Consider the following 23831-nt stretch of genomic DNA (forward strand, 5'->3'; position numbering starts at 1 on the left):
CATTCTCTGGATGACGTCTAGAGGTGCATCGTCAAGTAAATGAAGCAACACATTTCTGAGAAACCGTAGGTACTCTTGTCCAGCAAGGCGTTGCAAGAAAGGGTCCAATATCATGAAAGAATCCACCCCACACGTTGAGGCTGAACCTCTATTCATGTATATCCTGTCGTATTTTATTAGGGATTTCGTAAGCCCAGATGTGAGCGTTGTGATAATTGAAGATATCATCACGTGTAAAGCCAGCCTCTCACTGAATAGGATAAATGCTAGACATGCATAGACACTGCACACTGCTGTAACATGCCTTGCATCCGTTAAAGGCGATACGCGTACAGAAGGTCTTCATATAGAATTTTCCGGATGGCCATGTGTCTGACGCCTTCCCATCTCTCTATTCTTCTTGTACTAGTTCATAGGGTTTCGTCCGCAGTACGAAGAACTCTTTCCTCAAGCGCACAGCTTCTTACCTGTCGTGGTCTCCCAACTTCTGAAACTCTCCTCTCAAATGCGCCTGTCTCTCGCAAGCGTTGGAGGAGTCTTATAAAAGTTTTTACGCAAAGTAAGGTTGTGGTGGTGGTAGTGGTGGGGGTGGTGATTATTGTTTCAAGAGGAAGTACGTCTTGGCAACCATCCTCTTATTAACACTAATCGGAGTGGAAACGGAAGAGGTCGTACACTTGGAAAAATGGTATCGGCAAAAGAAAGACAACGGCCACGAAAGGCGTGAAAATGAAAGATTCCCTAGGCCTCGAAAGCTCTAATACCGTCCTGATCGGAAAAGAACAAGAGTTGACGAAGGGAGGTCGGATAGGATAGATGAAAGTGAAAAGCCTGGCGCAAGTAAGTGGAAGCAATGCGAGAACTCAGCTAAGGGCCCGTGGTCGCAACCCACGCTCTCAAGGTAAGAGCCCCTGGAGCCCTATTAGTCGCCTCTTACGACAGCCAAGGAATACCGTGGATGTCATTCTACTGCCCTCGTTGACAGGGGGATTTACACAAGGTAACTGCTTCCCAGGGCACCTTTCTGCATGAAGTACCGGGAAAGTTAGCCGTGCGGTTAGGAGCGCGCAGCTGTGAGCTTGAATCCGGGAGATAGTAGGTTCGAACCCCACTGTCGGCAGCCCTGAAGATGGTTTTACGTGGTTTCCCATTTTCACACCTGGCAAATGCTGGGGCTGTACTTTAATTAAGGCCACAGCTGCTTCCTTTCCACTATTAGGCCTTTCCTATCCTATCGTCGCCATAAGACTTATTTACAGTATGTCGGTGCGACGTAAAACAAATTGTAAAAAAAATCTGCATAAAGTTGATGGGCTGCTACCGTATTCCTATCTGCTAGTCCGTCATTTCAATCACAGAATACATCGTCTTGTAATGTGATAGCTCTTTATAACACCAAACAGAACAAAAGGCAATCGGACAAAACAAAAGCCATGCCTAACTGTAAAGATGAAAGTGGTTATAAGTGCAATTTTGAGTTGAATTACATAATCAATGGTCGCTGCTGGGAATTCCTTTGATTCCGTAACTAAGGGTTTTTGGACGCATGTTCTTCTGAGCATTTGACCTTTTGTAATGTAATGTTTGTTATGTCCTTTCAAACTTTTTGTAATGTTTCGAAGTCAGGAATGCATTCCCTAATTTACGGACACAATTTTGTATGCACTCATACGTAAGCTATTCGTGCGTGTTCTTCTGTGTACATGCAAACTTTCGTTAGCTATATTTTTCTAAGTCAAATGTCAAATGAACTGTAGTCGGGTCCAACCAGCTGATGATAGACAGGCATACAGAGAGACAATTTTTAACAGAGGGTATAGATTTACACATATTACTCTTAACATTTTCATCCACTCTACCACATCATGTATCTCTAATGTCTTTAGCCTTCAGCACTTCACATATACTGCAAGCTTTACATAACTAAAACAGTCCTTAACATGTTTCTTCCCGGAGAAGAATGTAAGGGTTTCTCAATCATAAAGTCGGACATTTTGTAAAACAATGTTTTAATTACTCGTTTCCATTTCATATAGCTCAAAATAAGTTTAATACATTTCTAATTTCGAACTTCGTGAATTGTATGGAATTTAACGTGGTACCGTTACGAGCACAATCCTAATATCAGTTTGTTTAAAGTTGAGTTAATATTATATTCAGTTGGGTAGTTTATTCTTAGACCTGTGTCTTCTTTCCTTAGAGGCTGCGTACAGAGGGCTTTCAGCCTCAGTGACGTGTAAACTATCAATACCAAAATCTCTTTTCTCTCTCACACACCCACACGCTCTTCCCCCAATCTCGGTATCTCCACCGTAGGTTGTAAATTTACAAATAATTACAAACGTTTGACTGCCAGTTTGCTCGGCGTAATGGAAGTAACGGGTGTACTTATATCGCTGTGTTAACTGTAGCTCTTACATGTTGTTAATGAATGGGTAACTAATATCTCTGTAGTTAGAATATTTGTTTCTGCTCCAAGAATGTGTGAATTCCAAGAAGCCATTATCATCACTCGGCGCGTGGAGTTGCATAACTCCGAGTCCTTGCTTTGAAGAACCGCTCTTTCAGCATTCCAAGACGTTGTTGGGAATTCAGAACTTGCCCGCAATCTGAAATTGCTAGGAGCTGGTGCAAAGTCCTAGTCGGAGCTCTTTACGTCACTACGAACACATTGAGCTAGCCAGTAACTTGCGGCCTTCTTTTTTTTCTCTGTTCTTAAGGGGGCATTAACCGGAAGCAATCGATTTTTCATGTAATTTTATTTAGAAAGGTCTGTGTGAAATTTCAGACCAAAGTATTTTTCATGTCATTTTGAGCATTGAAATCTGTATATTGGTCGCATCACTGCATTGTTTTAAGTGTATTGAATCTACATCTCATTTGTAGGGGTCGTTAATCGGAAGAAATTGTAAGTCTATTTAAGAGTGTCTAATGCACCTCCTTGTGAAATTTCAGACTACAATATCAATATTTTCATGTTGTTTTGAGCATGTCAATGTGCACATTGAACACTTAGGTGCATAGATTTTTTGTGCAGGGAATTTGTTAATTTATATATTTTCTCACAAATTGGTTGTTCGGAAACATAATGTACCTTTCCTCTGGAACCATTTGCTCTATTACCTTGACATTTTTCCTGGACGCATTTTTATGTCCTTTCAAAGTGAATCATTTAGAATGTCAAGATGTTTACTTTTTCGATAAAATAGTTTTAATGTCAGAATTTGATTAAAATTCAAGAAAATTATTAATAATAAAAATTAATGTAATTCAGAAGTAATTGTTTCTAATTATTAAAGCAACTTATAAAAAACTAGCAGTTACCCGCGGCTTCGCTCGCGTGGATTTCATAATTTGATAAAAGTAATCGTTCCTCAGTACTGTAGTAAGACATTATATGAAAATATCTAAAGTATAAAACCTCACCGAAAAATAAGATCTAATTTACCCCAGAAACTCTTCGTAAATCACGTCTGTGGTATTGCCTTTTGGGGCTAAGGTCACCATGCGACATAGAACTGTACGCATGAAAAACAGTCTTTTCTCAAGTTAAAAAAAAAAACATGTTTCTTTACTTGTTTAAAGAAGATTCCAAATATATTTTTCCACATCTGAAACATCTTGAGGTTTTGAGATACAAGTATCCCCATAAATATAATTAAACCCTTTTATTAGTCCTTCCCGCCCCTCCCCCCGCCACCTAAGTGGATTTTCCGAAAAAAAATACAGGTTTCTTTATTTTTAAAGGAGATTCCAATTACCAACTTTTACGTCTGTAACATTTTCAATTTTTGAAATATAAGTATCCTCATAAACTGAACTCAACTCCTCCTTTATTTATTTTCACACTCAAGTCGATTTTCCGAAGAGAAAAATACGTGTTTCTTCATTTTCAAAGGAAATTTCTGACACCAGTTTTCACGTCTGTAACAACTTTAGTTTTTTCAATTATAAGTAACCTCATACAAAGAATTCAACTAATTTTTCAATTCTTTCACTCCCACGCCACCGTTAAGTGAATTTTCCGAAAACAACATAATACGTACTTCTTTACTTTTAAAGGAGACTCCAAATACCATTTTTCACGTCTGTAACATCTCCACTTTTTAAGATATCAGCATCCTAATAAAAATAATTCAACCCGCTTTTCGGTCACATTTACTGTCCCCCTCCCCACTCCCTTAGGTGTTTTTTTCCGAAAACAAAAAATACATGTTTTTGCTTATTTTTAAAAGATTAAAAATACCAAATTACACATCCGTAACATCTGAAATTTTTGAAATATACTTTAGATATCCTCATTTTAAAAGTTCACCCCCATTTTCAGTTCCCCTTAAGTGTTTTTTTCGAAAAAAAATTTTGTGTTTCTTTAGTTTTATACAGAAGATTCCAAATACCAATTTTTAATGTCTGCAAACTTTTAAGTTTTTGAGACACGGATATACTCCTTTAAACAATTCAACCCCCCCCCCCCCCGCCTTTTCACCCCGTTGGCGAAGGAATACCCAAAAATCCTCCCTTAGTAAACATTTACGTTCTAATGTAAATGTATCCTCGAAATTTCGTTTCTTTATGTCCAGTAGTTTTGGCTCTGCGATGATGAGTCAGTCAGTCAGGACATGTTATTTATATATATAGATAAATACAGAGACCCAAGACACTGGGTTTGTTGGTTGGCTTGGAAAGATACATAGATTTTAGTGAAGTGATAAAACGTTTAGTTGGGGCCGATGACCTTAGATGTTAGACCCCTTTAAACAACAAGCATAAGCATCATCATCATCATCATAAAACATTTAGAACACATTTATGCACACCATTTGAAAGGTAATTGATTGTTAAAGTTATGTTAAGTTTTTGCTTAGATTGACTGGTAACTTAATTTCTTATGACTTTTTTCTTTTGAGGGTGGTAAATATTAGCATTTCTGATTGATATCTTGTTAACGCCCGCTTCCAAGCTCTTGATCATACAGCAGAAAGATGCTGTTTATCTCCGCCTGAAGCATAAGCCAGGAAAAATCAAAGCGTGTCCGGCAAGTAAAGATGCAATGGTCAATATATAGCCTATTTACACACTGTTAAGATGTCAAAACCGCCAGTGTAAATGAATTACCAGTGCATACTTGACCTGCCAACTTCATTGTCGCCATTATCCAACCACTTGTTCAATCGGTAGTAACTTTTGTTTCCCAGAGGCATAGAAGTCTGCCGCTTGCGTCTGCACTTCTGTATCCCAGAGTCATAGAAGTCTGCCGCCTGCATTTTCACTTCAACCTCGTCCTGACTTATTCTTTTAACACGGCGTCGTCGAATCATTGTCGGGCAGAGTGTTTCTTCGGGAAATGAAATAAATTAATATCTTTGGGCAGAAGATAATCACATACGCCTGCCACCCTTGTGTTCGTCCTGCCTCCAGAGATTTCTTGACACCACTTTGTCCATTCATATTGATGTCATAAGCACCAACGATTCGCCAGTGAATTTCTTCTGGACCCTCAGTTTTGCGACAAAAATCACAAACTGTATGACTGAGCGCATCTCTCATTTGTGGGGATTCTGAATCTGCGCAGCCAACACGTGTCATTCAAACAAGACTCGGTGTACGGTGTGCCGTTGCCGGATAAACCCGAGGGTAAAGGGAAAGGGTCAGGGTCAAAGCTAGTGTAGTAAGCATTATAAATTTACCTCTCCTTGTATATGTGATGTATGTATTGTTATTTTCCAGACACGCTTCGTAATGTTTGCCTTGATATTACGTAATATCCTTCAGAGGTCCGCCCCTTGATAGCTATGGGAACCGAAAAGTTAACTAGAAAATGCAATATCCGTCCAGGCAGGAATTTATTGGAGTTTTATGTACCCTTTATGTAAAGGTTGCTGAAGTTCCGAATATATTACAGTGTTCATTATCACGGCTAGAATTAATATGTATTAAAATATTATTATTATTATTATTATTATTATTATTATTATTATTATTATTATTATTATTATTATTATTATTATTATTATTATTATTATTATTAGAGTGGTGTGAAAATTGGAAACCACCGAGCGAGACGGTCCTGCGGTTAGGGCCGCGCAGCTGTGATCTTGCATTCAGGAGATAGTGGGTTCGAACCCCACTGTTGGCAGCTCTGAACATGGTTTCCCATTTTCACATAAGGCAAATGCTGGGCTATACCTTAATTGAGGCCACGGCCACTTCCTTTCCACTCCTAGCCCTTCCCTGTCCCATCGTCACGATAAGACCTACAGTATCTGTGACAGTGCCGCGTAAAGCAAATTGCAAAAAAATGGGAAACTATAGAAAACTCTATCCCGAATGCAAGCTCACAGGTACGAGACGGAAACCACGTAGCCAACTCGCTCGGTGGTATTATTATTATTATTATTATTATTATTATTATTATTATTATTATTATTATTATTATTATTATTCCGACCCACTGTTATCCAAATGGAAGCTCGGTTATACTTCTTTTTATGGACTTTCGAGATAGTGTTCCCTGTTATAAACATAGGTTCTTTTGCATGTCAGTTTTCCTTTCATTGTGGTCGTCAGCACCGTGCACCGTATATCCAACGCGTTTCCGAAATGTGTGCACTAGTCTATGGTGATCTGGTGTCTGTATTAGTGTGATGAGATGAGGATGAGGCTTAAGTTGGGAGAGAAGAGGTACTTATCTTTCAGTGAAGCATATTTTTAGTCCTTCAAGGTCTTCGTCGTCAGAACGGGATAATTTGCACGCCGTCATCTACGTAGATATTTCTTGCCTAATGGTTACAGTTTTTCATCCTTTGAATAGTTTTTTTGCAAATTCTATGAGTTTGATTACTAACGATGTATTATAAGGTTATAAAAATTTGTTATCGTGCGTATTCTTATAAATGTGGTTTGGTATTGCATACGTAATTTGTTCGTGCATGCTCTGTACCGTGTACCTGTACACCTGAATAATGGTGCCGTACCTCATTAATTATAATAACGTGTATAGTTACCTCAGTCGGTGTCAAAAGTTTGTATCCCATTGTTTGAAACTGACATGAATAACAAATATACTTTGTGTAATAAACTGCTACTGGACACCATCCTCTTTTTTGACGCATTTTACTTGCATTTGTTATTCAAAGTTTTACTACTACTAAAATGTTTTCGTTCCTCCCCTGATTTTTGTTAAGGTGAAGATGTGCGGAGAAGGTAAGGGGGTTGGTGGCTGTGGCCTATACTAGGAAATGTCCGGCATTCGCCTTAGTACAGTGGAATGGAAATCCACGGAAAACCATTGTCAGGACAGTCTACGGTGGGGTCCGCCCCTCCCCGTTTCCCGAATACAGAGGCGTGGAGCCACGGCAAAGCCGCAGCCACCCCTCCTCTGCTCGGTTCGTCTGGCAGAGTGCAGAGCTGTCGGACCACGGACTAGCTGTGGCGACCTGTAAGCTGAAGCCTACTCTGCATCCGCCGACTTCAAAGTTTTTTTTTTATCATTTCGGGGAAAAAACTATCTTCTTGGAAATGTGTATAACCTAACCTAACATAACCTAACCCCGTGGCACTGCAGCCCTGAAGGGCCTTGGCCTTCCAAGCGACCGCTGCTCAGCCTGAAGGCCTGCAGATTATGAGATGTCGTGTGGTCAGCGCGACGAATCCTCTCGGCCGTTATTCTTGGCTTTCTAGACCGGGGCCGCTACCTCACCGTCAGATAGCTCCTCAGTTCTAATCACGTAGGCTGAGTGGATCTCGAACCAGCCCTCAGATGCAGGTAAATATCTCTGACCTGCCCGGGAATCGAACCCGGGGCCACCGGGTAAGAGGCAGGCACGCTACCCGTACACTACGGGACCGGCTTGGAAAAGTGTATGTGTAAGAATATTTAGCCATATCGATATTCACTTGGCTTTCATGGATCTATATTTAGATGACTGCTCTTGGGTAGAATGTTTAACTGCATCTAACGGAGTGACCACCAGTATAAGTGCCAACTCCCTCTTCAGAGGGTAAATGAGCAGATCGATGGCCAGGGCACCCCCATGCCAGTGGCGATTCTTGTCTGAAAACAGGCGAAGGGTTGACAGAAAGGGAAAGAAAGCTAATAGACATGCAAATTATTTTTACCATTGAGACTCATATATTTCTTGTATATTACGTCAATACCCTGATCTGTTAAGGCCGCAAACTTGTCGGCAATGCCCTCGTAAAACGAATGCTTTCTTATGAGCTCAAGTAACAGTTCCTTCCGTATAAAAGTAATCGCCAAAGAAGAAAATCTTTCCGCAGGAACTGCATTCCGCAAGAACGCTTGTATTTGATTCAGGTAAGGCATATTATTATTTTTTTTTTTTTTACAAATATAGTTTGAGGTGAACATTGCAGCACTTGCGGGATTTCTTAATTTCTTGGTTGCTCTTATTTTCAGGGGTTCTTCAGTACGTCTTATATATAGGCCTATCACCGTCTCTCCATCGAGAAAAGGGTGTATCTAACATAATGCACTCATTAATACTTACAGGATCCATATTGTACCAGGAACACACGGCACATGCCGTATTTATTAGGAGCAATGTCATATCATTATCACGCGCGCCGAGAACTCCAAGCTCGACGTGCTTACATCTACCAGGACGAGCTAGCTTACCAGTGAACAGCTGTGAATGACGTTGATACTGGAGCGAGGTAGACTAACCCGCCCAACTCGTCAGCTTGCCTCGTGCCCAGTGGATACTTCCGGCAGCATGAATCATTCATTCGAGAACTTTTTAAATATGGTCGTATCATCTTGGGAGATACGCCATTCTGTAGCCAATCCCAAGGAAAGTCTCCATTATCAAATCTCAAGAAAATCTATCCAAGGATTTTCGAGTAAATCCACTTTAAAATAAATCACGTTACCCTATGACGTGTTGGCCTTGACCATATAAAAGGCGGAGCTACATAGCAATAGACAAGCATTCTTCGGCAAGGGCTCCGTCAAAAGTAGAGTCGAGTGACGACGTGGTGATTATCAAGCGCGACGTGTAAGTTCTCACGCCGAGAACCGAACTGAGTATAATTCTCCAATTGCGGAACTTAATATTTCTTCCGTGAAAAACCAAGTGAAGTGTTTAACTTATTCCATTGCTATGCAAGTGTTAGAACATTATTTCAGTAACTGTGATATTTAAAAGTTTTTGAACTATTTCATCGTGATAACACAAGTGTTTGCCTATTTCTTGCTATTCAACACTTAAGTGCTCCTTAACTAGTGATAAACTTTGAGTACGATAAACTGTGCCAACCACACTGTTAAAAGTGAGCGACGTAAACTGATAATCCATTATAGTGTTAATCTTAAATGAATTCGAACTGATTTCTGCACATACTTGTACATAATTACTTCCAAATATTCTTCAGTGACTTAATTTTTTTACTAGACTCACTGTGCTAAGAGTTACTGGCAATTTATTATTTATTTCATCGCTATTAACAGTGTCGTACGGAAAAACTCTTAAATAGCCATGTGTCAAGTGCGACAACTTATTTTACGTTGTGGCAAGTAACAGCAGACAGTGTATTGCAAGTGAACTGTGTTTAGTTTCATCATTTCCAGTGGCAAATAACCATAAACTGTGTTCCATCATTTCGTTTCTTAAATTAATGCTATCCGCATTTTCGACTTTTGAGGTGACATTCATTAATTTCTATCTGCAAGTGTCAAGTGAAGTTTTTGTTGTTGTTGGCATATTTCAAACTACGTGTTGCCCGCTTACATCAATTAAAAGCATTATTTTACAAATTTTGGTGACACGTAACTGCGAACGTTTCGGGCGACTGTACGACTGTGGACACTCATATAAAGTTAAACTACGAATGATTACCCTGCATCAAGATCGCCGTAGACCTCCGAGAAATTCGAGACCTTCAGGTACGAGGTACGGGTTCGATTCCATGCTGGTAAGCGGACTTGCGAGTACGAGTCCAGTTCAGTGGTGACGAGAGGATCCTGGGGTATAAGTTGCCTGGAGAGCAATTCGGGAAGACGATTCGGGAGATGGTGGTTCACTGCACCAAGATTGTATGAATTTCAACTTGCCATATTTTGAATAAAGCCACTATTCAAATTATATCTTCACTTATTGTAGATATAACCTGTCCTCCTGTACCAAGCCCCAGCTATTTTTGCCTAGGAAATGCCTTGGGAACTTCACTCATGCTCTTTTCAAATAACAAGCTAGTTCGGGCTGTCTTTTACAACCAAAAAAAAAAAAAGGGAAGGCAAACAATAATTACCACGGTGCAGTTCCTCGTGCCCCTGCACTCCATGTGATACAAACCATGTTAGTCAGCCCTGACATCACGTTTACCAGAGAATGCTTCGCAGTCATAGCGGCAAGGTCCTGCAGACCTGTACGGGTTGGAGTCTAAACGCGTTCGAGAATCTCGTCTCCAGCTCGTGCACGTTATTAATTTACCGCAGGGTCCCTCAGGTTGCATGCGCCAGGCGCATGCACTGTGCACGGTGCAAAAGACGACTTCGCTTGGTTGACTAGAGTGCAGACCCCCACTCCTCGATTTGGAGCAATAGTCTCTCTCTCTTTCCCCACGTCTGTCTCGCTCGCTCCCCCTGTCTCCCTCCTCCTCACTTGCTCCGTAGCGCTCCAAATCTGAGCCGAGTTGAGCCGTGCTTAGCCGAGTAGCCCAGAGACGAAGCGTTGGTCCGAGTCGAGCTAAGTGGAACCGATGCACAGTGCACAGAGCTCCTGCGCCTCGATTTGCACGCGTGAGATTTTGGGCGTTTGAGAGGCCCTGGTTTACCGTAACTGGTTGTGGCATCGCCCGCGTTTCCAGCTACGATGCATGGCATTCTACCATCTACATTCGTAATAAAATATGAAATATATTACATATTTTCTGGAGTCAGTATTTGGTGAATGTTCTTTCACTTTCACATTCAACTAATTAGCTGCCCTTGCGGGCGAGGAATCACCAAGGCAGAAGAACCAATTTGATGGTCAACAGCATCGGATGCGAAGGCAAGGGGAATCTGTCGCATGAAGGATCCTCTGCGTTTCCCAAAGAACCAGCAGTTCAACTTCATGATACTTAGGACAATTAGTAGAGAAACGGAGCTGCCAATCTTACGTGGTGCTGGTGCTAAAGAGATTGGCGCTCTTGTTGCTGCCATAAGACCTATCTGTGTCGTTGCGACGTAAAGCAACTAGCTGAACTGAATTTTTCCGCGAATGGCAGTATTTTCACGAGGACTGTGGCGTCGCAGTTACCTCTAGTATATATTTTATAGTTATCTGTTCCGCTCTCTGGTCACTGTAATGAACAACAGGGATGATTTTGACAAGCGAAAAGAGGCAATTACGCTTTGGGAACGCAGCTCTAAGGTTGTAACCGTGACGTCACATTCTTGGATGCTACTGTAATCGACATACAGCGAAAGTTAGTACACCAGAGGGGTGCGTAAATATGACCAAAATTGCTATCTGTTTGATGACAACCTGAATGCAGATTTTAGCAAGAATATGGCTTCTTTAGTGTCTGGTCATGGGAAAATTGGTTAGCAAATATTAATTATAAATACAGTAGAACCTGCCCTAACGGACAACCTTATTCAGCGGACACCTCCCTATACGGACAATTTTCCTCGGAACCGATTTTATTTTACATAAGACAAGTGTTAATTTGGCCTCATTTAAGCGGACACCTCGAACTCCGGACAGCGGACATCACGAGTTGTCCCGTCCACTTGACTTAAGCGGACACTTTACACGTTGCAGGATAATTTATTACGCCGGACCACATGTTATCCTCTCTTTTAAAACCATTCTTTAGACATAAGGAAATCCCTTTTGAGTGTTTGTACTATTTCGAGTGCAAGGGGAGAGAAGGTAAATCGGAATGCAGTTCTTCGTAGTGAAATTTAGGCCGATTTCGAGAATTCTAATTGCTCAGAAATCCTGCCAGAGACTGTCGACTCACAAGTTACCTTGGGGATTTTCTTCCCTTCTTGCATCATTCTATTCATAACTCGTATTGTCGCTGATAAGGTCGAGCTCAGGTAGTCAACTTGAGAAGGAAAAGACAGTACAGGTGATAATTAGTGAGATAGAAATACTGTAGCATTTCAGTTGTCTGTTAAACATGAGTAACAAAGGATTATTTCACGAGGCTGTTATCTTTGTAAAGGATGTAAAATCACTTAGAATAACTCTCTGTGAAATACTAACAGAGAAATGACTTTGAATAATAAAAATAAAGATATGTACGCTTATATTTCAGATGGATGTTCTTTGAAGTTAAAATGTTCGATTATTTTTACAAACTTGTTTCAGCGGACACCTCTCGTAACGGACATTTTTCCTCGGAACCGACGGTGTCCGCAGAAGGGAGGTTCGACTGTATATTGTTTCTTGCTCGAAAGAAATCATGATGTTTTACTGTAAAATGTTGCATATCATCCATTGGTGTGTGGTAATTCATTCAGTGTCTTTTTTCAAACTGAGGTCTAATGTGCGAAAAATAACATTTTCTTTCGTCTGCGTCGCTTTGTGCTTTTATAACGGGAAAAGGGAGAAAAGCAATAGGAAAGTACCCCACTCTTCATTTACGTAGCATCGCACTTTAGTGACAGTGATGCCTAGGTCATGTATGACAATTTCATAATAAGATGTAATATGAGGATCCAACCAGCCTTCGGGTTGAGTACTCAACATACTATGGTAAAAGTGGAGGTGTTTTAACGAAACTCTATATTTAGAATGTAGAAACTCAAGGATAATCCTTTTTAGGCACGCATGATGACCAAATCTTCGAATGTGCTGGGGTTTTGTAGGAGGCATTAAACAAAATATTCCAAAAATAACCGTTAATATTGTGTTTACGAAGAAAATGCTGCAGGACTGTGCACTCCAACATTTTCGAACTAGTGCACCCATTTTAAACCTATTTCTATATATTGTACCCCCTTTTTCAGTAGTAGCTTTTTCTGTTAAATACTGATGTTTTGGTAAAATAGTAGAATTGAGGTAATGAGTTAGGGGAGGAAAATAACACTGAATACACTGATTTTTAGTGTCCATAAACACTATTTATCACGTAACTCTGAATAGGAAATATAGGATATTTCTTATTTTACGCTGTCGTGCATTTCCCCTAATTATTTTCGCCTATCTGATTTGTGGACTTCGCCTTTTTGCACCATTAATGATTTCTTTCATACAAACGCCTGAGCATACCATCGGCTGGGAACCGCTCGATGTGGAAAAAAAATAATATTTAAATTGAATTCTAAGCAACTTTCGTTCAGTGCAGAATTTCGGTAGGATGAAGATTTCGGAATTTTAGTGTTACCCCGAGAGACTGTTGCAGGTGAAATAATAATAATAATAATAATAATAATAATAATAATAATAATAATAATATGATGTTGGTTTATTCATCACTCCATATATTGGTTTGATGCACCTTCCCATGCCTCCTTATCCAGTGCTAACCTTCTTCATTTCCAGTTAACTACTACAACCTACATCTGCTCTAATTTGCTTGTCATATTCATACCTTGGTCTACCCCCTACCGTTCTTACCACTTACACTTCCCTCAAAAAAAAAAAACAACTAATCAAGTCCTAGGTCCTTGTATTCTGTCTCTTCTCATCAAATTTAGCCAAATCGAACTATCACCAATTCGATTTCTGTATCTCGTCATTCGTGATTCGATCTACACATCTCACCTAGCATTCTTGACTCTAAAATGCCACAACTGATCGTTGGCTTGATTCTGCTTATCTTACACGGGAGGAATTAATTACCAGTAGGCCTATTAAATCCAGTATCTGGTTGCCGTCCAATTTCCTTTGACCCATGCCACTATCTTATCAACCGTTGAATAACATTTATCACAGCTGTTAACTATTTCAAGAGTGCTGATTTCACTGCACTATTTCTTCACATTGCGGAGATTTTAATTTATTGTCTGAAACAAATCCAATCGGTCAGAACACCGGCAAGGAGCAATAAGCTTTTCAAACCTTTCATATAATGAATGCATTGATCCATTCAGTCTTTAAAGAAATATGTGTGTCATTTGAAGCCGTAATACATTTGTCAACAATTGATATTCACGCCTAACAGAAACTATTAGAAGTACAGAATTACTCATCCACAAGAATAAAAATATCGACGTAGGAAGAATTAAGTGTCTTTTGCAAAGACAGTGGTTAAATACTGATGGTAATAAAAAGTAAATGTCTAACTATGAAGTGACCATCTGATACTAACAGCAAGCACTGGAAACTGTCCCAACAGCCAATAGCAGCATAGCGATCTGCCAGTTTGTTCACTCCCGCCAAATCTCTCTTATTTAAAATATTCCTCTACAGTAGAATTAGAGGTCAAAACTCTGCATCACATCTACACAGATCTTGAGCTCTCGGAAAACATTACCGGGTGGATGAAAAGTCATATGCCGGCCCTGCGGTGTAGGGGTAGCGTGCCTGTCTCTTACCCGGAGGCCCTGGGCTCGATATCCGGGCAGATCAGGTTGTTTTACCTGGATCTGAGGGCTAGTTCGATGTCTACTCAGTCTGCGTGATTGCATTAAGGAGCTATCTGACGGTGAGATAGCGGCCTGTCTAGAAAGCCAAGAATAACAGCTGAAAGGATTCATCATGACGACCACACGATACCTCGTAAATTGCAGACCTTCGGGCTGAGCAGCGGTCGTTTGGTAGACCATGGCCCTTCGTGACTAGTGCGCCATGGGCGTTGGTTTTGGGGTAAAAAATCGAAAAAAGCTATCAAGCAAACTTGTAGTTTTACGTGACTATTGATATCGTCATCATAGCCTGAGGAACTCCAATTTTACGTGGATACCAAATCACAGGGACGTGGATTTTCATTTCATAAGTCCTAGGAGCATTGCCTGGGATTAGAACGACGGTCACCTTGGTGAGAAGCCTGTAACGATTCCACTCGGCCATTTCACCTCCGGTTGAAAAGTCTCTGATGCTAATTGTAACTGAAGATGGTTAAATTTCTCGCCGATTACAAACATTGAACCCAGGTCAGTGGAATAATATTGATATTTATAATCATTATAGCGAAGCTGTCTTCCACTCGCGCTGCAGAGGAAAGGTTGTCTTTATCAGTTCAAGCCCCAAAGTTTGCAGAATATAACTGTTTGAAGTACTGTGATAGCGAAGCTGTCAGATAACTGGCAACTGAAACTGACATGCGCCACAAGATGAGTGAGCTCCTCGGGTTTGATTATTATCAAGAGCTCTAAAACTTCGATATACGATGCCAACCATTTATCTACAGAACTTGCACTCGAATGAATACGAACTTCTGTAGTTTCGTTCGTAACCTCTAAAGTAGTGTAGTTTGACAAGAAGACACAAGGAACAGATTTATAATTAGTAGTTTCTACTAGCTGCCAGCCTGTCTACGACCGGAGGAAGTGCTTCCAGAATAAATAATACTTCAAGAGAATGTAATTACGAAAATTGATATCAGAAAGTGTCATCTTTCAATTCAGATTTGAACTATAAAGGATAAGAATTACATCTGTTTCGGTGGTAATATAGTGTAGTTAAGAGAATGACTGTCAGAAAAACGCCCACCTTCAATTTTATATGTACAGTCTCGTCTTGTATGTATAGCCCGCCTGGTGGCCATGATCGTTAAGGCGCTGAAGTCTAAAAACGGTCTAACACCGAGGTTAGCCGGTTCGAGTCCCGTTGGTCGAAAAAATTTTCACCATCAGAATGTTGGCCGGCAGGGTAGGGGAGGTGGTGGTATACAATTTCTAATCACTAGATTGCGTGTCAAAAGCCTGGATTAAATTCCAAACCTCTCCGCAGTGCTCATATGGAGTGAGGGCATATGACGCTGTTGATGGTGATTCGTCCGTCGGATGGGGACGTTAAGCCTTGAGCAGACCTCTTGGTGCTATTCGACAGGAGTAGGCTATGTGCCGGCACCGGGTTTCACCCTCTCCCTACTATCATATATCACGTCATTCATTTCATCTCTCATTAACTCCTCTGATGAGGTTGACGTCAGGAAGGGCATCCGGTCATAAAAAACCGCCACGACAAATTCATCTCACCTCATACCCGACCCCGTAGGGAAACGGGACAAGGGTTGGACAAACAGTCTCGTCTTGTATGTATGTAACTATGACTGTAAAGAATAACAGTTACAGCGTCAGACTCAGTCGTCGCCAATAAGGCAAGGAGAATGAATAGTGCTGAATCTCAAGACGCTGCAGCTGGAGGAAACGAACATGAAGCCAGAGCTGATTTTTAAGAAGTGTCAACAGTAGTCAGCCAGTCAATCAGTTACCATTGATCTGCATTTAGGGCAGTCACCCAAATTGCAGATTCCCTATACGTTATTTACCTAATCTTTTTAAAAATAATTTCAGAGAATTTGGGAATTTATCGAACATCCCCCTTGGTACATTATTCCACTCCCGAACTCCTCTTCCTATACACGAATATTTCCCCCTCCCCCCCAGATTATCCTCTTGACTTCTAACCTGACTGTGATCCTTCCTACTTTAAAAATACCACTCAGACTTATTCGTCTACTAATGTCATTTCATGCCATCTCCACTGACAGCTCGGAAAATACCGCTTAGTCGAACAACTCGCCTTCTTTCTCCCAAGTCTCCCCAGCCCAAATTTTGCAATATTTTCGTAACGCTACTCTTTTGTCGGAAATCACCCAGAACAAACTGAGCTGCTTTGGTTTGAATTCTCGAATCAAGTATTTCTGGTGAGGGAACCATCAGACTTCTACATTCATATAATTATCTCACCTGGTCATAATATTACCGGTTTACAGTCATTGATAAGTTTAGTCAATGTAACTTCGTGCATATACATACCATCGGCGGGTGACAGAACGGCCACCAGAGTGTATTAATATTGTTCGTGTTTAGTGTAGTTATCAAGCCTGGTAGGGTATATAAGGGACGTGAGCAGCGTCAGATGTTTAAAGTGATCACTGTGAAAGACACGGAGATGCCGCGTACTCGTGTGAGACAGCGTTATCACTATCAGCATCTGACAGTTTGAAAGGGGCCTCACTGTGGGTCTCCATTTGGCCGGTTGGTCGAATCGTGTAATATCCAGATTTGTGGGACATTCGGATGTGACAGTGGCCCGATGTTGGACTGCATGGGAAGTGGAAGCGCCCTTAAGCCGTCTCATAAGAGCCTATGTATAGCCGCCATCTTGCGCAGTAGCCTCTATGCTATCTTTCTCCATATAAGCCTTTGTATAGCTGCCATCTTGCGCAAGCGTCCCTAGGCCGTCTCACCAGAGCAGCCGCCATCTTGCGCTAGCGCCCCTAGGCCGTCTCATAAGAGCAGCTACCATCTTGCGCAAGCGCCCCTAGGCCGTCTCACAAGAGCAGCCGCCATCTTGCGCAAGCGCCCCTAGGCCGTCTCATAAGAGCAGTCGCTATCTTGCGCAAGCGCCTCTATGCCGTCTCATAAGAGCCTATGTATAGCCGCCATCTTGTGCAATTGACGTCGGGAAGGGCATCTTGCCGTAAAACTAAGGATAGTCCCTTCAATATGGCGGATGTGAGGTTAGGCTCACTCTCTTAGGCGTTGGGAAGGGCAACTAGCCGTTAAAGTAAGCTTAGGCCCCTCCAGGTAGCGACTGTGAGGTTAGGCTTGCTCTCTTATGCAAAATCCGCAAATCGACATTGCTCACCTACTATACTAGGGGTCAGTGACCTTGCATTGGAACCTGCATTGCTCCTCTGCTAGGTGCTGACGTCACAGTTTGTTAACTTGCCGACGCAGCAGAAAAAGTGCTGACGCTTGGGAGTTGAATCCCCACTGTTCCTCTACTTACGAATATGACAAGCAAATTAGATCAGATGTACTGTACTTTAGGATGCAAGGGTTACATAGAAATAAAGAGGTTAGCACAGGGTAGGGTGGCATGAAGGACTGCATCAAACCAGTCTATGGACTGATGACTCAAACAACAATGCTCATTTTATCCTATAAACATTGTATGAAAATTTAAATGGCATCACAATACTTTATTATCACGTCGATGTCCGGCTCCATGGCTAAATGGTTAGCGTACTGGCCTTTGGTCACAGGGGTCCCGGGTTCGATTCCCGGTAGGGTTGGGAATTTTAACCATCATTGGTTAATTTCGCTGGCACGAGGGCTGGGTGTATGTGTCGTCTTCATCATCATTTCATCTTTATCACGACGCGCAGGTCGCCTACGGGAGTCAAATCAAAAGACCTGCACCTGGCGAGCCGAACATGTCCTCGGACTCCCGGTACTAAAAGCCATACGCCATTTCATTTCATCACGTCGATTCTCTACGGCACCTCTTGTTTTAGGGTAGATATCCCTTGTGAATTTTCTCCCTTTAAATAATCATTTCATATCATGTCGTCGTCTACAAAACGGTCTTCGGTTGTGTAATATTGTGACGTGATCAAGGAATTTGGCGTTCCATATCATTTAATGTCGTTATTGATATGGTTGTTAGAAACCTTAGAGACCTTTCATTAACGATATTAAATGAAATGGAACCATAACGGTGGATGGGTTCTCATACTTTTTCAGTGTGACAAGTGGAGTAAGGCAAGGTTGTACATTATAATCTCAGCTGGTATGTCGTCGCAAGAGCCTGTCGATGTCTGAACTGGTCGAATATAGATTGACGGCTGAAAAATCAGCAACCTGCGTTTTGCAGATGACACTTCCCTTACTTCTGGAAGTGAAGATGAACTTATTGACCTGATTACAAGAGAGAATACATCTTATTAGTCTTGAGAGATTAACATGTAAAACACCAAACTACAACAAAGTCTAATCCAGCTTACAGAATGCCTAAATGACCTGGAGGTATTACGTACTATGAATCTCATGTTGGATCCGTAGTCTATTGACGGTTGACCTGGAGGTAGTTAGGGAATTCGTGTACCTGTGGTCATTCATCATTGACTTGGGAAACTGTGAAAAAGAGATATAAATAAAACGTATTTTCATAGATTGAGCTGCAATGGTTCAACTCGTTAAGATCTGCCAGAATTATTATTATTATTATTATTATTATTATTATTATTATTAAATACATCGCAATTGGGAAATATCCCGGTGGCAATGGTTTCTTACAGTAGTATGATAATAAAGTTAAAGCATAATTACCCAACAACAACAACAACAACAACAACAACAACAACAAAATGAGAACGACAACAGTACAGCGAGCAATTATATGGAAATAAAATATTACAAGAAATACTACTAGTTTCACATTCTAAATCCAGCACCGTCATATACAAATTTCACACTCGACTTAAGTATTTCCAGTGCTTAACTCTACGGCTTACAATACTATAGGTTGAGCTTACTGCTAGCTTAAGGCGACACTCCGGAGTTTAAAAAAAATCGATATTTTGGTTATTTTGGTGACTGAATTCAAACAATTAAACACCAATAATGCTTTGTTTGCCAATTGTAACTTTACATTTAAATCCCATTTTTCTCCCATAATATTCTGCCAAATCCCGGTCACTCCATGTGAGATTCGTGCTGGACAAAGCGGAGGCGGGACGGGTTTTTCTTCGGGTATTCCGGTTTTCCCTGTCATCTTCCATTCCAGCGACACTCTCCACTATCATTTCATTTCATTTCATTTCATTTCGTCTGTCAGTCATTAATCATTGCCCCAGAGGAGTGCGACAGGCTTCGGCAGCTGGCACAATTCCTATCCTCGCTGCTAAATGGGGACTTCATTCATTCCATTCATGACCCGGTCGAATTACTGGAAACAGGCTGTGGATTTTCATTTTCAATATTCTGCCAAATGTAACAAAATTTGTATAGTATATGTATCACAGATATATTAAGAAACCTGCTCATGGAATTTTTGATTGCAGGATTTTTTCAAGTAGTAGGGATTTTTAAATCCAAAATTTTAGAACGTAAAAATTACACAAACTTTAGTACGATATATCTCCTCATATAAATTTATTACTAGCTGTTACCCGCGGCTTCGCTCGCGGGGATTTGGTAAGTTGATAAAAATTAATTTTTCCTCGGTACTGTACTAAGATATTATCTGAAAATCCCTAAAGTATAAAATCTCACCGAAAAATTGCATTTCATTTACCCCAGACCCTCTTTGTAAATCACGTTTGTGGCATTGCATTTTGGGGCTAAGATGACCAGGCTACTGGCAGAGCTAAATATGGAACACGCGACATGGAACTCGACATGTAAGGAACAGTCCTCTTTTAAGTCGAAAAAAAAAAGGGTTTCTTTATTTCTAAAGGAGATTCCAAATACCGATTTTCACGTCTGTAACATGTTACGTTTATGAGATATACTGTAGAATTACTCATTTTAAAAACTGCCCCACTTCTTGGCTGGGTGGTCAGCACTGAGGGCTTCGGTTCACAGGATTCCTGTTTCGATTCCGGGCTGGATCGGGGATTTTAATTCGTGTTATTAATTCATCTGGCTCAGGGACAGGTTGTTTGTGTTTGTCCGAACACTCTCCTCTTCATATTCACTCAACATACCACATTACCAATCACAACAGGAACACGCAATAGTAATTCCATCCCAACACACACACGCGCGCGCGCGCGCGCGCGCGGTTGGCGTTAGGAAGGGCATCCAGTCGTAAAACAGGGTCAGTCCACATGTGCGACACAGTTCGCACCCGCGACCCCACAGGTGTGGGAAAAGCGGTAGAAGAAGATACTCATTTTAAAAATTCACCTGCTTTTTGTATTATTTCACCCCCTTAAGTGGATTTTCCAAAAAAAGTGTGTTCATTTATTTTTAAAAGAGACTTCAAGCACCGGTTTTAACGTCTGTAACATCTTCAGTTTCTGAGATATATGTATCCTCATATAAAAAATTCATTCCTCACTTCTTTTCACCATCCCCGTCCCCGTCCCTTCGCCCCTTAAGTGGATTATCTGAAAACAAAAATTTGTGTTTTTATTTTTAAAGGAGATTCCAAATAGTCCTACTAAGTTTCGTGTTTGTAACATGTTAGGTTTTTGTGATATATTGATAGATAATCTCGCTGCTGTAATACTGACGTTGCCATGGTCACGGCAGTTCATTTCTTTATCCGATTCCTAAAGCGGGGGGAATGTGGTGCCAATATATCCATAACGGTTGGTTTTAGGGCCTTAAAACATGGTTTTCGGGCCCGTAGAACTTACAGAGATGTATTCTTTGCGTCAAGGGGCTTAAATTGAGCTTTGTCTCGTCCTTGTACGACAAATTCGATACTTCGCCTATAGTAGCTTAGTATTTTTATATCTCCCCCGTGCCCCCCTCCTTCCCTAGAATTGTTTTGATAATAAAATACAGCCCATGTCCCTAAGGGTAATGAATATTTACAGTAGTAAAATAACTTTTAGAATCGGTCCAGTAATTCCTGAAATTAGATATTACATACAAACAAACTTTAACTCCTTATATATTGTATAGATTTATAGAAAAATCGATACGTAGTGCTTTTAAAAGAAGTATTAGCTACCTAATTACGAATTTACATTAACATGTTAATTAAATTTCAAGAAAAATGGAATAAAGAATTTAAAACATATTTTGGAAAACTATTAATTGTATATGAAAGAAATGTTTGTGATATCTCTACTTATATGTAGGTGACATTCCCACAAAGTTTCGTGAAAATCCATGCATTAGGTAAAAATATATTTTTATCTCCGGAGTGTCGCCTTAACATTACAAATGATAATGAAGTGAAGTTAAAACCTGGGTGATAAAAAAATCTACGAAGACACTCTGTTGAATCAGTATTGTTCTCCGTCCGTTTTTACGAATGTGAGACGTGGATCGTGAAAGTTAGTGACAAAAATCGAATCTACGCCTTTGAGATGTGTTGGCGTAGAATGCTACATATACCCTGGATGGGAAGAACAACAAATATTCCCGTTATACACGAACTAAGCATCAATAAACGTCTATCTTCCTGCGTAAGTGAATGTTGCCTCCAGTTCCTTGGCCACATTTTCAGATGAGGACAGATTTTTTAATTTATTTCTTTACAAGTTGCATTACGTCGCACCGACACAGATAGGTCTTATGGCGACGATGGGACAGGGAAAGGCTAGGAATGGGAAGGAACCGGCCGTGGCCTTAATTAAGGTACAGCTCCGGCACTTGCTTGGTGTGAAAATTGGAACCACGTAAAACCATCTTCAGGGTTGCCGACAGTAGGGTTCGAACCCACTATCTTCCGAATACTGGATACTGGCCGCATTTAAGCGGCTGCAAACAGAATTTGGAAAATACCATTTTGTAAAGCAAATATGAAGGCAACAGACCGCGAGGAAGAACAACAAGTAGATGGTTACATCTAGCGAAGAAGATCACCGGCCTACCTCTTCAGATTATACAGTATTAAGGAAAGCTGAAGACCATTCTGGATGGATACGTCTCGTCAAGTACATAGCACTAAAATGATAAAAATGAGGTCTCGACGCTTAGCAGTGAGCAGAACGACTAATGATTATGATCATGCCATCAGCGGCCGATGGTCTAGAAGTCTAGACTCCTTAAAAGAACAGTCATGATCATCATACTCATCATTTACTATACGTCGATGGGAATGGACGAACCACATTATTGTTGTCTCTGACACGGATTCCACAATACCAGATAATTTAACAAATACATCGCAATTGGGAAATATCCCGGTGGCGATGTTCATGATGATAGTTTTTTTTTTGTTTTTTTGCTAGGGGCTTTACGTCGCACCCACACAGATAGGTCTTATGGCGACGATGGGATAGGAACGGCCTAGGAGTTGGAAGGAAGCGGCCGTCGCCTTAGTTAAGGTACAGCCCTAGCATTTGCCTGGTGTGAAAATGGGAAACCACGGAAAACCATCTTCAGGGCTGCCGATAGTGGGATTCGAACCTACTATCTCCAGGATGCAAGCTCACAGCCGCGCGCCTCTACGCGCACGGCCAACTCGCCCGGTATTTCTTGTTTAAAAGGGCTTAACAGGTAGGTCATCGGCCCAGGCAATTATCACATATAGTAGTGTGATAGTAAAGTTAAAACATAATTACCCAACAACAACGACAACAAGAGTATAACAAGCAATACCATGGAAAGAAAATATTACAAGAAATACCACTAGTTTAACATTCTAAATTCAGCATCATCACAAATTCACACACAACTTAAGTATTCCCAGTGCTTAACACTACGGCTTACAGTGCAATAGGTTGAGTGTACTACTAGCTTTACGTTACAAGTATAATAAAGTAAAATCATAATTATTCGACAACCACAACAACAGCAAGATTGTGTTACATAAGGTTGATTGCCGCATAGTTCCTAGCGACGTACTAGCAATTTCTGCCAGAGAACATTAATGTAATTTATTATATTTAAGTTTGTTTGTGTTGATCTTAATATTGTCAGCGGAATATTCTCTCCTCTCACTGTACGCTTTCACAAGCTTTATATACAAAACATCTCTATTTGTGATAATGTGCACTCCATACCACACAGTCCTTTTCAGGCCGTCACAACAAACATTTCTGCCCCCCTCTTCTCCCAGCTGTGCAATGTAACTTTGGTCAATAGCAACGCTAACGTGATTATTTCGCCATGAGGTCGTGTATTATCCGGGCTCGTTTAGCTATCGCTGTGGCCACAGCAACTATGATGCGACCAACTCTCATTTATTTTGTGACTCTGTGGAAAGGATGTTGGTATTTCAAGTTAATAAGCGCCTGTGTTAACAATAACATGTTTCTCTTTTCAGATTTTCGCATGGTGAACTCGCACATCG

General features: G+C 40.9%; 1 protein-coding gene across 1 annotated transcript in view; it reads left to right on the forward strand.

Annotated features, from left to right (window-relative positions):
* sfl (N-deacetylase and N-sulfotransferase sfl) overlaps window positions 1-23831 on the forward strand; it is an 814105-nt gene that overhangs the window by 196056 nt on the left and 594218 nt on the right. The window contains exon 2 of the mRNA XM_067135314.2: window positions 23805-23831. This exon is cut by the window's right edge and continues 5 nt beyond it. The gene's annotated coding sequence lies outside the window, so the exon portion shown is untranslated. The remainder of the gene's footprint in view (window positions 1-23804) is intronic.

Source organism: Anabrus simplex, chromosome 1 (genome assembly GCF_040414725.1).
Source record: "Anabrus simplex isolate iqAnaSimp1 chromosome 1, ASM4041472v1, whole genome shotgun sequence".
Taxonomy (NCBI): domain Eukaryota; kingdom Metazoa; phylum Arthropoda; class Insecta; order Orthoptera; family Tettigoniidae; genus Anabrus; species Anabrus simplex.